Source organism: Bradysia coprophila, unplaced genomic scaffold (assembly GCF_014529535.1).
Source record: "Bradysia coprophila strain Holo2 unplaced genomic scaffold, BU_Bcop_v1 contig_248, whole genome shotgun sequence".
Classification (NCBI taxonomy): Eukaryota; Metazoa; Arthropoda; class Insecta; order Diptera; family Sciaridae; genus Bradysia; species Bradysia coprophila.
Genome location: NW_023503509.1, coordinates 225017 through 239748, shown reverse-complemented (window position 1 = coordinate 239748; position 14732 = coordinate 225017). Strand labels below are relative to the sequence as shown.

Here is a 14732-nt window from a genome sequence, read left to right as displayed (position 1 = left end):
CATTATAGTAGTTTTTCAATTGTCATCATATCCAAACAATTCAATTATGAATTTCGACACTTGAACGAGAACGAAGATTTTTTTTATTTATCAGTCCTTTTTTAGTGTAAACATTTTTGCAAAAAGCATGTTCAAAACAAATGAAGTAAAAGATTTCTGAAATCAATTTATGAAAATATTCGATCAAATGAAGTAATAGATCAGATAATATGCTTGCCGTCTGTGACAGGTTAACATTTAATGGCTAAATACTTCTTCTGTATTATTTTCTAGTTTTAGTTGCAAAATCTTTTACTTCACTTGAACTAGAACATACATTTTGCTATATAAAGGACTACATACAAGATTTTGATATCATCGACAATGTCAATAACAGATGTTTAATCGTTTTAATCATCTCATTTTTTTGGGAACCAGTCCAACCTGTGCTATGCGGGACATAACATTTTTCCAATGGATTACAGCCTTTTGTGTTGCGAAATCAGTTCAATGTGTGTGCAAAAATGTAAAGTTCGCGGTAAGATATATCCAACTGTTCATTTGAGTTCGAATTTATTGCAATTATGCAAAATTGATAATTCGGTCAATAAAACTATGACGGGCTTTTATTCAGTCTGACTTTAGCACTCGATGGAGTCAGTCTCCTTAAGAGACGAATAGAACAGGTATTGTTGGTACAGTAATTTGATTGAAAGTGATTGTTTGATAGTTCATTTGTATATCGTTTGAAATAAAATTTTTGGTAAGTTTCCAGATAATCCGTAGAATTCCGAAATCTTACACTCACGGAACGGAATCTTTTTAATAATATATTTGAAAAAAGTTTTACGTTGCAATTATTAGCTGTTAGAGGTCTAACCACTTTTACAAAAAGTAATCAATAGATCTGCTACATCTTTTGTTCAAATTATTGTCAAGTGTTTAATACTTCATTTATTTAAAGTAAATTTTGAAATATATAAGAGAACACTGTAAAGAGCGCAACGCTCATCGTTGTCGTCATTGTTGATAACAGATGCAACAGATTCTTGAGAAATTTGATAAGCCATCTTGTGATGTTTTCTGATTTCAAAGGCTTTTTTGGTCAAGTCGAGAGTCAAGTGAAGTCCTGACTACAAGTAGATAAATGAACGAAAAAAATATTTCGGTTGAAGTTCTGTAATACGAAACAGTTTACGGTATTTCCTCGTAAATAAGAATACAAATAAGGTCACGGTAACTTAAGTAAATCGTTCCTTAATGCACGTACAAACCGAAACTGTTACGGATTTAAATGTTCAAACATTAAACAATCAAGTTTATAGGTTTTATTGCAGCAAAGCAAAACAAAAATTAATTTTTGCATTACTTCTCGCACAATCCCGGCTGCACCCAATTTAATAGCACAATATAAAACCGAGATGAGGTAAAAGAAACACCATTCAGTGTGACGTTTTACGGCGATAACAACACTAAAAAAAAATGTTTTTGGCCGAAAAATTCCTCTCTGCCTTTAAACAAATAAAATATCGCCAATAATATCAAAGTTCAATCGAAAGTGGCAAATTTACGATCTATATAATCGACATCCGAATCCCAAAATAAGCATGCAACGAAACAATAAAACAGTCAAATTAATTCTACCCGAGAAGTGGAGAAAAAAAAAACGATTAACATTTTTGACCTTATAGATTGAAATTTATTCAAATTTCGAAATCAATTTATGATTATAAAGAGGTTATGTACATTATTATTAATAATAACAACCATTAAACATTCCGAAAATATTCTTTCTCATATGTTTGGAATATTTATATGTGGATTATATACACATGTGTGTAACGTACGCAGCGCCGCTTTTACGATATACAATTTTTAATTTCATTTAAATTGCATCCAGCTGCGAACACACATTACAAGAAATCAAGAAAATTGTAAGAGTTTTTTTTCACCTCCACTTTAAAAACCATTTCTTTCGTCCATAATATGAAACTGAAGCGAATTCGGGAGAGAGCAAACCACCAAAAAAAAAAATCATTTTACAAATACAAAGTTTTCATTTTGGTGATTTGTCAAATATATTACTCTAATTAAATGTGCAAAAATGGACATCAATTTTGAGTTTCGCAAGAAGTTGGTTCGAAAAAAAATTTCTCGTTCTGCCTCGGAACCGCTGCGTTTTTATGCCTGTGTCATCGCACAAGAATATAACAATAATTTATTTAATTAAAATTGGCGTATCATGTTGCGAGTGCATTTTATTTTAAATGGTTTAAAATACGTCTGAATGGATGTTAACCTACAACAGACACTATACACGAATAGGTCACTTTTTCATAATGCGAGGAGTTACGACAGAACCGAGCATCTTTTTATCGATGCTTTTCGTAAGCCTGTAACACAATTGTGTTTAAAATGGCAGAGACTATTTAACATTTTCTCACATTCTCCTAAAGTTTTCTTAAGTTTTCCCACATTTAAAGAAAATTGTGAAAATATCCGAAAAGGTTCTACAAAAAATATTCGACGAAATATGAAAATATCGGCTGCTACTTAAGAGCAATTATCCTTTACAATTTGGTAGTCTACATTTAGGTGGAAAAATATTCGTTTTTTGATGATTTCTCTGAACCAAAAAATCTTTTTTTCGAAGAAGCAAAAAAATGTGTAACTTTGAAAGAAAAAATTGGTTTGTGCGTGATAACTTATCCTACTTGAAGAAACCTTTGCAGATTGTGTAAATTTATGTAATCTGCCCAGGCTTCTCCAAGTGGGGTAAGTTATGCTTCACAAACCAATTTTTCCTTTCAAAGTGACACAATTCTGCCTGCTTTATTGCTTCTTCAAAAAAATATATTTTGGTTCAGAGAAATCATCAAAAAACGAATATTTTTCCAAGGGGAAAACCACTCTTTTGTGATTAACATGGTTAATCAGTTAATCAGAAACATGAATAATATAAATACGCTCCGTTAATAAGTGATTAACCACTATATTTCACGAGTAATTGTAGTGATGATTCGTCTGATTCGACATCATGTTAATCACTAGTTAATCATATTAATCACGTTAAGAAAATAGAGTGGTTTTCCCTCATATTTTTCCACCTAAATGTAGACTACCAAATTGCAAAGGGTGATTGGACTTAAGTAGCGCCGATATTATCATCAAAAACCGAATAATTTTCCGCCTAAATGCGGCTAGGGAACATTCAAAAAGAACGTTCGCTTTTCTCATAAAATTAACAGCTTGAAAATGCTATTTAGATGCACTTTCTTGCAAAAATAATATGCTCCACCCCCACTAAATGGGTGGTAACTTAGTGGGGGTAGAGCACATTAGTTTTGCAAAAAAATGCCCCTAAATAGCATTTTCAATCTGTTAATTTTATGAAAAAAGCGGACGTCCTTTTTGAATACACCCCTACAAATTTGCAAAAGGTACATTGTTCTTAAACTCACAGATGTTCTCTTCTTGTAACTGAATCCAATTATTGGGAAATTTATATATCAAAGTCTGACAAAACAACTGCATAGCGTCAGCGTACCCAATAATCTGGTTACGTTCCTTTTTAATATGTATGTGAGTAAAACGCTATGAAAAAAGTCCGAAAAGGAGCAAAAATTCTGACTTGTCATATGTTATCGACAACGACGATAAAATTAGAGAGAAGACCTCTATCTAATGACTTCATATATAGAAAAATAAATGTTAAAACAAGTGAAGTAAAAGATTTTTATCGAAAACTATATCGACTAGCGTTAAACAAACTAAGTGACAGATTTAATGATAATTACTTCATTTTTCACTTCAACGACTGTTGTCCCGTCTAGAGACAGGTCAATCCGAGGTTCAATCTTGGAACGCGAACAATTCAAGTCAACCTGATGAGCTGGCAGCTCCGTTTGCTTCTTCTTTGATTGGATTGGGTATGAATAGAAAAACGATATTTATAACGGTGACCACAGAACTACTACTTCCAGATTCTGTACTCTCGTGTAGAATGATTTTTTATAAAAAAAGCCAACATTTCAACGTATAGTATAGACATTATAAGTCTTCACTAATAATCTGCTGATCAAATTTTTATCAAGATAGATAACAACGTACGTCAACGTCTTTACTTCCACTTTTTCGTACCGTATTTCTCTAAAAGACATCTACCAAAAACGCACCTATCAAAAAGCGTCGGATAATCATTCAATGTTAACCACGAATTGATTAAATCATTAAAAAAAAATTTGCAAACCGTCAATTACAAAGTCAAAATAAAATTTAAAATTTGACGTGAATCGAAATTTCAATTGATTTCCTTTAGCATGAGAGACTAAAAAAAATGATCTCGTACGCTTATTGCATGGTACGATATAGCCCTGAGCTGATCTCTGTTTGCCTTTTTTTTGATTGAATTCAATTCAAAATTCAAAACATTTATACCACACATGTTCACATGGAACAAATCGTTTGACTTGATTAATCCAATTTGATTCAATGAAATTTTGAAATGTAAATTTTCGGAATCATTCGCAACAGAAGTTGAAGCCGTATCATTTGCGGTGTGATTAGTGGAATGATATGTCATTTTACCAATGCGTAACGCCTTTGCATTATTAAAATCGAAAAGAAATGTCTTCTTGCGAAGCAGCTATTAAGAGGATGGTCACACACAAATGGAGCAAATGAGGTCGATGGCGACGTTTTGTGTCCAACGGCAATCAGAAAGAGTTCATTATGAATTGAGGACTCGGAAAAATTTTTCGTCTCATCTTCCATCTCGTTTTAGAAACCGAGAGTTTCAATGTTGTAGAACTGAAGTTTCTTCTTTTCCATCTTTCGTCTTAAATTGTTCTTAAATTGTAAATAATTTATTTATGTGCACAATAAACTTTCTACCGTCTCCGTAAGTCGCCACAAACATAACGAGCATCAAAACAACGCAAATTATGTATGATACCGACCTACCTAATATAAAGCTTGAAGTGACGGTTCTATTTAAATTATGAATTCACTGAACCAACAAAATATACTGTAGACTCCACTCTTTACACCAAAAGCAATAAAATCGCTGAAACTTTAATTTTTTTTTTTTTTGTTCAACAATCTCGGCCTCAACAGATACACGCTACCAATAAACTATAAAATAAACAAAAATTCAACTGAATTAAACGCTTGAACCCATCAATTTCATAATTCATTGCTAAAATGTTGAATTTTAAAATTTATAGGACCAGGAAGCCCGACAGCATTTTTGTATATGTCCATTTTTGAATCGATTTTTGATATAAAACCAAAAAAAAATTCAGGAAATGTATATAAATTTGCCGTATGAACAACAGCAACAACAAAAATTATATCAAACAAATGTGTGGTTACTCGTTCCTCTGCGCTCTCATAAAATGCTATGCCAAACAGATGTATAGCTCATAAACATTTTAAAATTCCGTTGCACTTTTTATTGAATTTTTATATTTTAAAGCCAATTCAAGTAGTGAAATATACGCAGAACGCACATAATGTTGCACACACAAAATGAAAACGGTCGATGGGCACGAAACAATGCGAACAAATCTTTAATATGTTATGCGTTTTATATGTATAATATCCGTGGTGCACCAGCATAATAAATTTGAAGACGAAGCAGCAAACGCAAAAAAAAGTACCAAGAATAATATATGGAAAGGATTCTAAAAATAATGTATTGAGAGAATGGGATAGGAGATTCATGTTTTGAAGAAAAAAAAAGCCGAGAGAAAGAATGGATTCATATATTAGTCGTAATAAACAGAATTGATTGATGTGACACGCGTTATACGTGCTTTCAAATTATAGATTATAAATGCTGTTGTGTAGCAGCATAAGATGATCGTCGTCTCAATAGATATTAATTATTTATGATTTGATAGATATTATGTCTTCAGGTTATAGTAGCTGGCGATCCATGTGCGTTGTAATGCGAAATTACATTCATGATTTCTTTAACAACTCTGATTAAATTACCTATTTTTCTATTCCTTTTTTTCTGATTCTTTTTTAAGTGGAAAAACCATCAAGCTAATTGGTGATGTATTTTGTTACAGCTCAGACAGGTGAATCAAGTAATCGACAAGAAATTAAAGCTCATTTGATGGTGAGTTAGCGTTGATTGTAGTTAATGTAAATTTACATGAAAGTTTAAAACTGCCACAACATTGTCACATTTATTTACTGTAGACGTATTGCATACAATTGGTTTAAATTTCGCAGCAATTATAGGCTATTTGGTACCTTTTGCCAAAGCAAATTTTTTCATTTGTTTCCTTCATCTTTTATAGACAATAAACATATAGTCATTATCGAATCTACTACTTCGTTTAATAAATTTTTACAGACAGCAAATTAGATTATTATCGAATCTACTACTTTGATTTGCCTAAGAATTTAGAATAGTTATATTCCAAATCTATTACTTCATTAGTTTTAACACAATTTTTATATAAGACGTACGACTACAACAGTCGATAAGAGATATCACCAAAGCGCTAATAGAACTAGTGACTTGCCCTCAAGTTCTTGAATAAAATTACTTGATAGGATGGAACGATTTGCATCAGTTGTAGCTGAACCTGTTTCTTACACGACTCTGGTTGATGTGGCGTCTGTGATCCTCTATTCAATTTAGAAAAATGCGATGACCTAGATTCAATCAACTTTAACCTGACCTGAATTTACCTGAAACCTGAATTTAGTGAACAGGTCACACTTGCCCTGCAACCTGACTAACCTAAAAAAAATTAATGACAAATTCAGTTAACCTGACACTTGAACTGACAATTTTGATTGAAATTTCAGATAATACTGATTTTTACCCGCTGTCGACCTGTTACAAGCTTTAGTCCTATTATCAAGTAATATAATACTACAGATTAATTGCACTGCCACAAGGATACACAGTCATCGACACGAATATGACAATGTTTCTTACAGAAATTTTACACAAAAAATATTGTTCTGTGAGTGTCTCTCTCCTGGCTTCTGCAAAATTCAGCGTTCAGCCCTCATGGACCGGCTTGAAAAAAAAATGAATTTGTTCTATGAATAGGGAGATGAGCAAATGAAACGAAAGATGGACATTACGCGTTAATGTGACTCTTCTAATTATCATTTTGCACACTTACGGCGTGAATTTTTGTTACCGCTACTTTTAATATCATGACAGTCGGCTATTCCAAAAGTACACCTGATGGAACCAAATTACTCATCCTCATTATATCAAAAGTGGGTGTAGGATAAAATGTCTAACTTCTAATTTAAATGGTGATGTTGCAGTCCTTATATAATCATCATAAAAATTTAATTGCAGTCGAATTTATTGAATTCAGTTGAAGTAGAGATACACGTGCCATCGTTTCAACTAAAATACAAAATTTGTTGAGTCCTCTTCACAAAATCGGTTGTGAATGACGGAACAGTTTTTTACTCATACCAAACAAAAAAAACGAATTAATTGATTCAATTCCAGCAAATGTGTGTGGATGAGTCAAATTGAGTTTGCCTTTATGCCGTCAAACGAAAATCTAACTCTATACTCGAATCATCAAGAGAACCAAGAAATAAAAAAAATTCAAATTAAATCCGTAAAAATGACAATTATAAATTTTATCGAATTTCATAAATCATAGATCATCCAGTGCTGAAAGAAGATCGTTATAGGTATACACATGTCTTCAAGCGTCATTTCACCTTATTTTGAATAGAGTGTAGGCATTGACATTGACTGACAGCTACTTCACCAAAAATAATTAACGAAAAAGAAATCGAATGATGCTGATAAATTATACAAGAAAGACGAGTAAAAAAAACCAACTCTCAAAACTCAAAAGTATAATTGTCGACCAAACAATCGCACTACTGTTGTCAAATAAGTATCTTGTCTTTCGGGACTGGGTTTGGTACACTTAATTATATATATTTTGTCTTAATATTTTGATTTGAACAAGATTATAAAAAAAATAAAATATTAAAGCTACCATATCGTTAATGTAAAGTATAATTACTATAACCATGCACCAGCAGCGGTCCCATTTAACTTTATTTACTTTTCGGTTAACTTTTTTTTGTACCTCTCTGCGTATATGAAAGACTAATATACATTCACGTCTATAATACTCCGGTGAACAAATAATATCTCCTCTTGATCAGGTTGACCAGTAACAAGAAAAAATTTAATTTTTTTTAAAGGAAAAAAAATCTCGATCAAATATTGTTTAAGAGTTGAATGTATTTGCTTAAGCATAAAACCACATCACTCAACTGCGAACCAAATTATTTAAATTGAACCTTATTATAAAACACACACACAATATTGACCAACTGAAAAACTGTATGTTGCGATGGGAAAGAAGATATATTTTTTAAAAGTTAATTTAAATATTTGTTGTATTATTTTCGATCCTCCTTTTGTTGAAAGATGATTATTACTGTCTCTCCGGTAGCCGGGCACTTTTAGTCCACAGGCTGATAATGTTAACAGTTTCCTCGTATCACAAAAATCATACACCATTATTGAATCTATTACTTCCTTTGTTGATCTAGGTAGTTTTTAAATGTGAAACAATAATCTTGTACTTCACTAGCTTTAACATACATCTTCCTACATAATACCCAATTGATCGCAGCCCATCTATTATTTTGTCGTAGTGGTCGATAAAAGATGCGATAGGCTTCCGTAAAAATTTTGTAATTTGAGCTAATAAATATCATCAGTCAATGATAAAATTACGAAATATCGATTATATTCTCAACAACCGATACATTTATAAAACATTCGATTGATATTGATTTGTTGATAATAAACTGTTGTCGCCGAATAATCGATATTTTATCAAACAATTTATCGAACATGCCTATTTTGAGGTGATTATAAAATTTTAAAGGAAATCATTTTGCGAGTAGACGCAATGACGCAGGCAAATGAACTTAATATCATTAATTAAATTAAAAAGATTTTGAGTTCGGCGTAAACATATCTTTCTCTGAGCTTATCAACATTTCTCATCATCTCATCTTCATCTTTCCGAGTCAGTAAAAACGTAGAATTTATGATAAAGTGTGGGACAGTTAAACATTTTAATGTGTTTGCTCAGAGGTGTAATGTAAAAAATTTATAATTTTCTTTCCGTCTTCTTATTTTTTTTCTTGAAATTTATTCATCGTGGGCACAATACATGATCACAATAAATTCTTCTTCTTTTTTTCGTAAAATTAATAAATATGAGCTCTGGCTGAAGATAAAAATGTAGAGCAGCAGAACGACATTTTTGGATGTCATTTTTTTTGTGTTTGTGCGAGTTTATGAATCATAAAATATTTCCTGACACAATTTATAAGTTAAATTCAGAGTCCGAAAATAATTGAAAGTTGTTGCACCAATGTAGACACAGAGGCTACTCAAGAATATCAGTCACTTGTAAGACTATACAGCTTGAAACCAATGCCATATTGTTGAACTGCTGAAGATAAAAAATACTTTACAACTTCCTAAAGAAGCGGTGAGTTCCTGAAGAAGCTTTGACCACTCGACTTCTCGTTTCTTCAGAAAGTCGAAGATACTCATGTTGTCGAATTTTCGGGACAATTTACATAACTCGGCATAAAAATGAATTCTTTTGTGAGTTTGTTGACCTCGGCATCGCCTCATTCACCTTACCATCAGTTTGATACCAATTTGATTCTCAACAATTGTAAACAATTTGTGATGTATATGAATCGCTCTTGTAGATCTATTCTCGTCAGGAACTTCCTCGTAAATTGTTAGAAACTGTTTTCAACTGTAGCCTTATGTAGGACACACTTTACGCGCTCTCAATCTACCACCACCCATCAAGTAAAAAGACAAGATTAATGGTCGAAAATTGCGAATAAGATATATCTCCGGAGACAATGGCAGCCGTTTTTGGAAAAGAATTAAACTTTCATTGAAAACAATAGCAGAGTTAAATTAATAACTAACCATCTACCAGCAATAACCACGCAGTAACATTTTTTAGAAAATGAAAAGTAACGTAGAGCTGAAGCTGCACGTTTTATGAAAGACAAACTGAGTAGAGAGAGATTGTCAGCGCTTTAATAAAATGACTTGACTGCATGCGTTGTAATTTATTTGGATTGGTGCTATAATGTTTTCTAATGAAATCTTATCGATTAAAATTTATACGCACATAAAACGTTGATTCCAAGAGGTGTGAAAGATAAAATAAATCGTCGTCCAGCCTCGGTGCATTAATAAACAGTCGGTTGAAGAAATTTTCAAAAGAAAAATTATGGGAATTCAGTGAAAATAGTTTCAATTGAAAAATAATAATAATAAAACAGAAGCTAGCCACAGAGAGTAACGTTGCTGCTGCTGCTGCAGAATGCGGTAGTGTAATAAAATTCAAAATTATTTTTTCACAATAAACTAGTGAGGCAATATCTGTCCGAGGGAAATGTGTGGCAAAAAGAGGCAAAGCACGAGAAATATCGTTAACAGTTGACTTTATGTGCCACTTTAAGCAACTGGCTACTGTCGATGGATCGGTGGCCAGTTCAATAAATTAATCGAAATCGTAGAGTCTCTGTATTTCGAGCATAGATGTGAGAAGGTTTTCAATGGATTGGAAATAAGCGTTTCACTGTTTAATCTTGCAATCTGTTACTTCATTTGTTATCGAATAGGGTTTGGTACAAAATCTTCGTTTGAACATTTCACTGTAAAGAATGCATTAACAGTTGGTCGTTCCTTGTTTCGTTGCTGTCGTTCGGTTGCAAGGAAAAATCTATTTCGGCAATGAAGCACCGAAGCTAACTGTGATGTATGTCAAACAAAGGCAATACAGAAGAAAGGGAGCATTCAGTAATGCTCCACTCGCCGTTAATATGCTTAAACAAACAATGGTCCAATCTATTTAAATGTATTCGAGCATTCAGAGGATTGAATACGCCGTAATTGGATCAAAATTCACATCGACGTAACAACGTCATAAATTAATTTCATCCAAAAATTCTTCAGTCAGTACAAAAGTAATACAAAAGGAGTGAAAAACGTATTCGCGCTGGTTCTTTAATTTCCAATTATTTCCGTGAAACACGTATAGATATACACAACATCAATCAGAATTACTTCCAACTACTCTCATGCTCATCTGTTCATAATCCACTCTTGTAACGACTGCATGTTATACCGATTTTAAGGTAAATATTTCACATTCAAAAGATAATGAATTGCAACTGTAACCTTCTGTATATCAACTGTTACATTTATCTTGTACACAACTTAATTACAAACGCAGCACCATTCTGCACAAAATGTTGTATACGGTATGTTGCAGTTAGCATTGCATGCATCTGGGTCTTGGATTTGTATGCAAATATATCTTTTAACTTTTTCAATGGAATTGAACGATTTATCATCATTTAAAAACTTCTCTGATTTTTGATGGATTAAGGTGAGTTATGTTCGATTTATTTTGATCTGACTGGTTCGTTTTGCATGTTGTGTTTTATTTAAGGCGTATATAATCATTCGGAATGAGTATTAAGAAGATGTTTCATTAAAAAATTTTAATGAAGACTACCCGAATAACTTAATTTTAAATTGATGTCTATCTGCCCACAATAAATTATTTTACAAAATGGAATGAAGTGGAAAATAGCGAAAATTCTTGCAAGACTGTAACGCAAAACATTCTTCTAATATTTTACTCGCTATATCCCTGGGAAACTCGTTTTCCTTCACGGACACTAACGTGACTAAAACTCGTTTCCCGGGGCGTTCGCGAGTAAAACATTTTACATGCTAGTTGGGAAATTTTCATTTTGACTTGTAGGATTATAGCCCTTGCCTTCGGCTCGGGCTACAAACCTTTCACTCGTCAAAATTAAAATTTCCCAACTAGCATGTAATGTACTATACTCGACAGTTGTCGCGCGTAAGTCTAATTTTTTTGCTTTACTTACAGTCGAGGAAATTTAGATTTCGGGTTTTCCAAAGGTATTAATCTTATTTAACCCACACTTTATCCCACAACAATGGAATCCACAAATTTAAATTTAGTTAACACAACGGTCACAATGACGGCGCTGCAGTCACGATTTCAAAATGTGATATAGGGTGGCTAATTAAATTTTGGTTTTAGCTACATTTTCTCTTGGTTTTTAATTATTATATTAGGCTTCTAAATTAAGAGTAAATTTATGCAATATAAACCGTTTGAGTTTGAAAAAAGATGTTTTGTATCAGTGAACGATATAGGAAAGCGTTCAGTACGTCTCAACATACAAAAGAACGTAAAATATAATTGTACATTTAGCCACCCTACGTCCGTCATCGCTTCTATTGTCTTCAAAAACATATTGTGTGCTTGTCATGATATGTATCAGACGTTTGTTTATTTATGTGTCTCATCTAAAATGCTGGCCAGCAAAATTTTGATCATTAAATTCAACGGCCAAATTGATCTAAATGTTAAAATAATTGTGAATAATAGTGAAGTTAATGTGGTTTTGTTTTCTCTTCATAAAGGAATTTGCATCAGTTCGATGTAAAGTGCGGAGCACCATTAGAAAAAAAAACTTGTCGCTGAAGAATGATCAAAAAGTTGCTGGACGCAATAGCTTCAACTAATGCTTTGCAGGATATAGAATCAAAATTAGAGAAACACCAAGAGCCGTCCATTTGAAATCTTCGTCATCATCATTTCAACTAAAGGTTTTTTTTAACGAAACGGAAGTTCGCTCGCAGATTCGGATCGGAACATCTCATTCGTTTTCGCTAAAGCTCGTAGCCGTCATTAATCATGATTCCCATGAAGAATCGCCAAAAATAAAAAATTGGCAAGGGATGAAGAAACGCCGGCAAAAACAAAGAATGATAAATTTGTCTTTGTTGCGTTTCTTCACACTTTGGCGATTCTTCGTGGTGATTAAACAAATCCTTGGAAATTTATCCTTTTACGAAATTTATCTAAAAGGCGTTATTTGTTCGAAGCTAGTGAATCTATCCTTTTATAAAAGTTACGAAATGCTGCCTGGTTCGATCCTAAGGAAACTCTTATTTTACGTCAGGTAACGGCATCTTGTTCGATCCTAGGGAATTCATACTTTAACGAAAGATCCCGAGGACACTATCATTTTACGAAAGATAATGTAGAGACATTTCAAAAACGTATTTTTACACTTTAGCGTTTCCTCACACTCTGGCGATTTTTCTCTTCTTCTCTTCACACTCTATCGATTTTTCTTGGCAATTCATCATTATGGTTGATTTGTTAAATCAACAAGAAAAATCGCCATAATGTGAAGAAAAACCAAGAAATATCGCCAAAGAGTAAAGAAACTCCAAGGATCATAGAGAATTGAAAATTTGTCTTTATGACGTTTCTTCACACTTCTGAGACTTTTCTTGATGATTTAACAAATCAACTAAATATGATGAATTGTCAAGAAAAATCGCCAAAGTGTGAAGAAACTCCAAAATATGACAAATACAATATTGTCGATTTGACTATAACTTTTATTTAGAAGAAGATTGTACGGGACAGTATGCACTGCATATCATATAATTCCTCTCTCCAAACCGTCTCGACTGTCCAGTAGTTATTTTCCTAAGTTTATAATGAGTGCAAAAAGGCTATTTCAACATTAGTTAGGAAAGCATAATTTTTATGTGAATGTTTCTGAGGTTTTCCATCTAATATTTTCATGAAGTTACAAATAATCCACAGAAAATTTTATTACCCTAGAACGAGGTCGGAAATACATCAAATAAATCAAATAGAAAACAGACTTGGAAATTGTTATTTTGTCTAAAAGTTGATATTAAAATTCTTTGGAAATCGTAAATCGCATAATTGCATGAGCAGGCATCTCAGGATTATAAATCAGGAACTTTGAAGTTCGTCATATATTCATATTCTTATCTTATTCCTGACCAGATTCTGTTTTCATGATTGAGCTCAATCATGAGCGTCACTTATACAAAGAGTTGAATTTATGTCCTATGCCAAATTGTAATTTGGCGAAAAAGAATGTTCCGAATCTGCGAGCGAACTTCCGTTTCGTTAAAAAAAAAACCTTTAGTTGAAATGATGATGATGAAGATTTCAAATGGACGGCTCTTGGTGTTTCTCTAATTTTGATTCTATATCCTGCAAAGCATTAATTGTAGCTACTGCGTCCAGCAACTTTTTGATCATTCTTCAGCGACAAGTTTTTTTTTTCTAATGGTGCTCCGCACTTTACATCGAACTGATGCAAATTCCTTTATGAAGAGAAAACAAAACCACATTAACTTCACTATTATTCACAATTATTTTAACATTTAGATCAATTTTTCCGTTGAATTTAATGATCAAAATTTTGCTGGCCAGCATTTTAGATGAGACACATAAATAAACAAACGTCTGATACATATTGTTAAGAATAGTTACATCTAGACACTCTACGATGTAATTCACTCTAAAGTTGTATAGAAATTATATTAAAGAAAGAAGGCCAATTGAATGAAATGTGATCGCAGAAACCAGGATTTGGCCCTTAAATACAGAAGAAAGTGTACAAAACAGCGCATTCAATAAAAGTAATTTGTACGGGACACAAGTCCCAAAGTAAGATCTTTTATTTCAAGTAGAAATTCGGAACAAGTGGCGCAGCCTGAAAAAGCAACGGTTTAATCAGTTCAAACGAAGTGTTCGAGTAAAAAATTTAAGTTGATTGGAAGTGGTTGACTGGCACTGCGT

At 32.7% G+C, this 14732-nt stretch overlaps 1 protein-coding gene across 2 annotated transcripts in view; it reads right to left on the bottom strand.

The window, feature by feature from the left end:
• LOC119078216 (zygotic gap protein knirps-like) overlaps positions 1-14732 on the bottom strand; it is a 98769-nt gene that overhangs the window by 40247 nt on the left and 43790 nt on the right. The gene's annotated exons all lie outside the window — the stretch shown is intronic.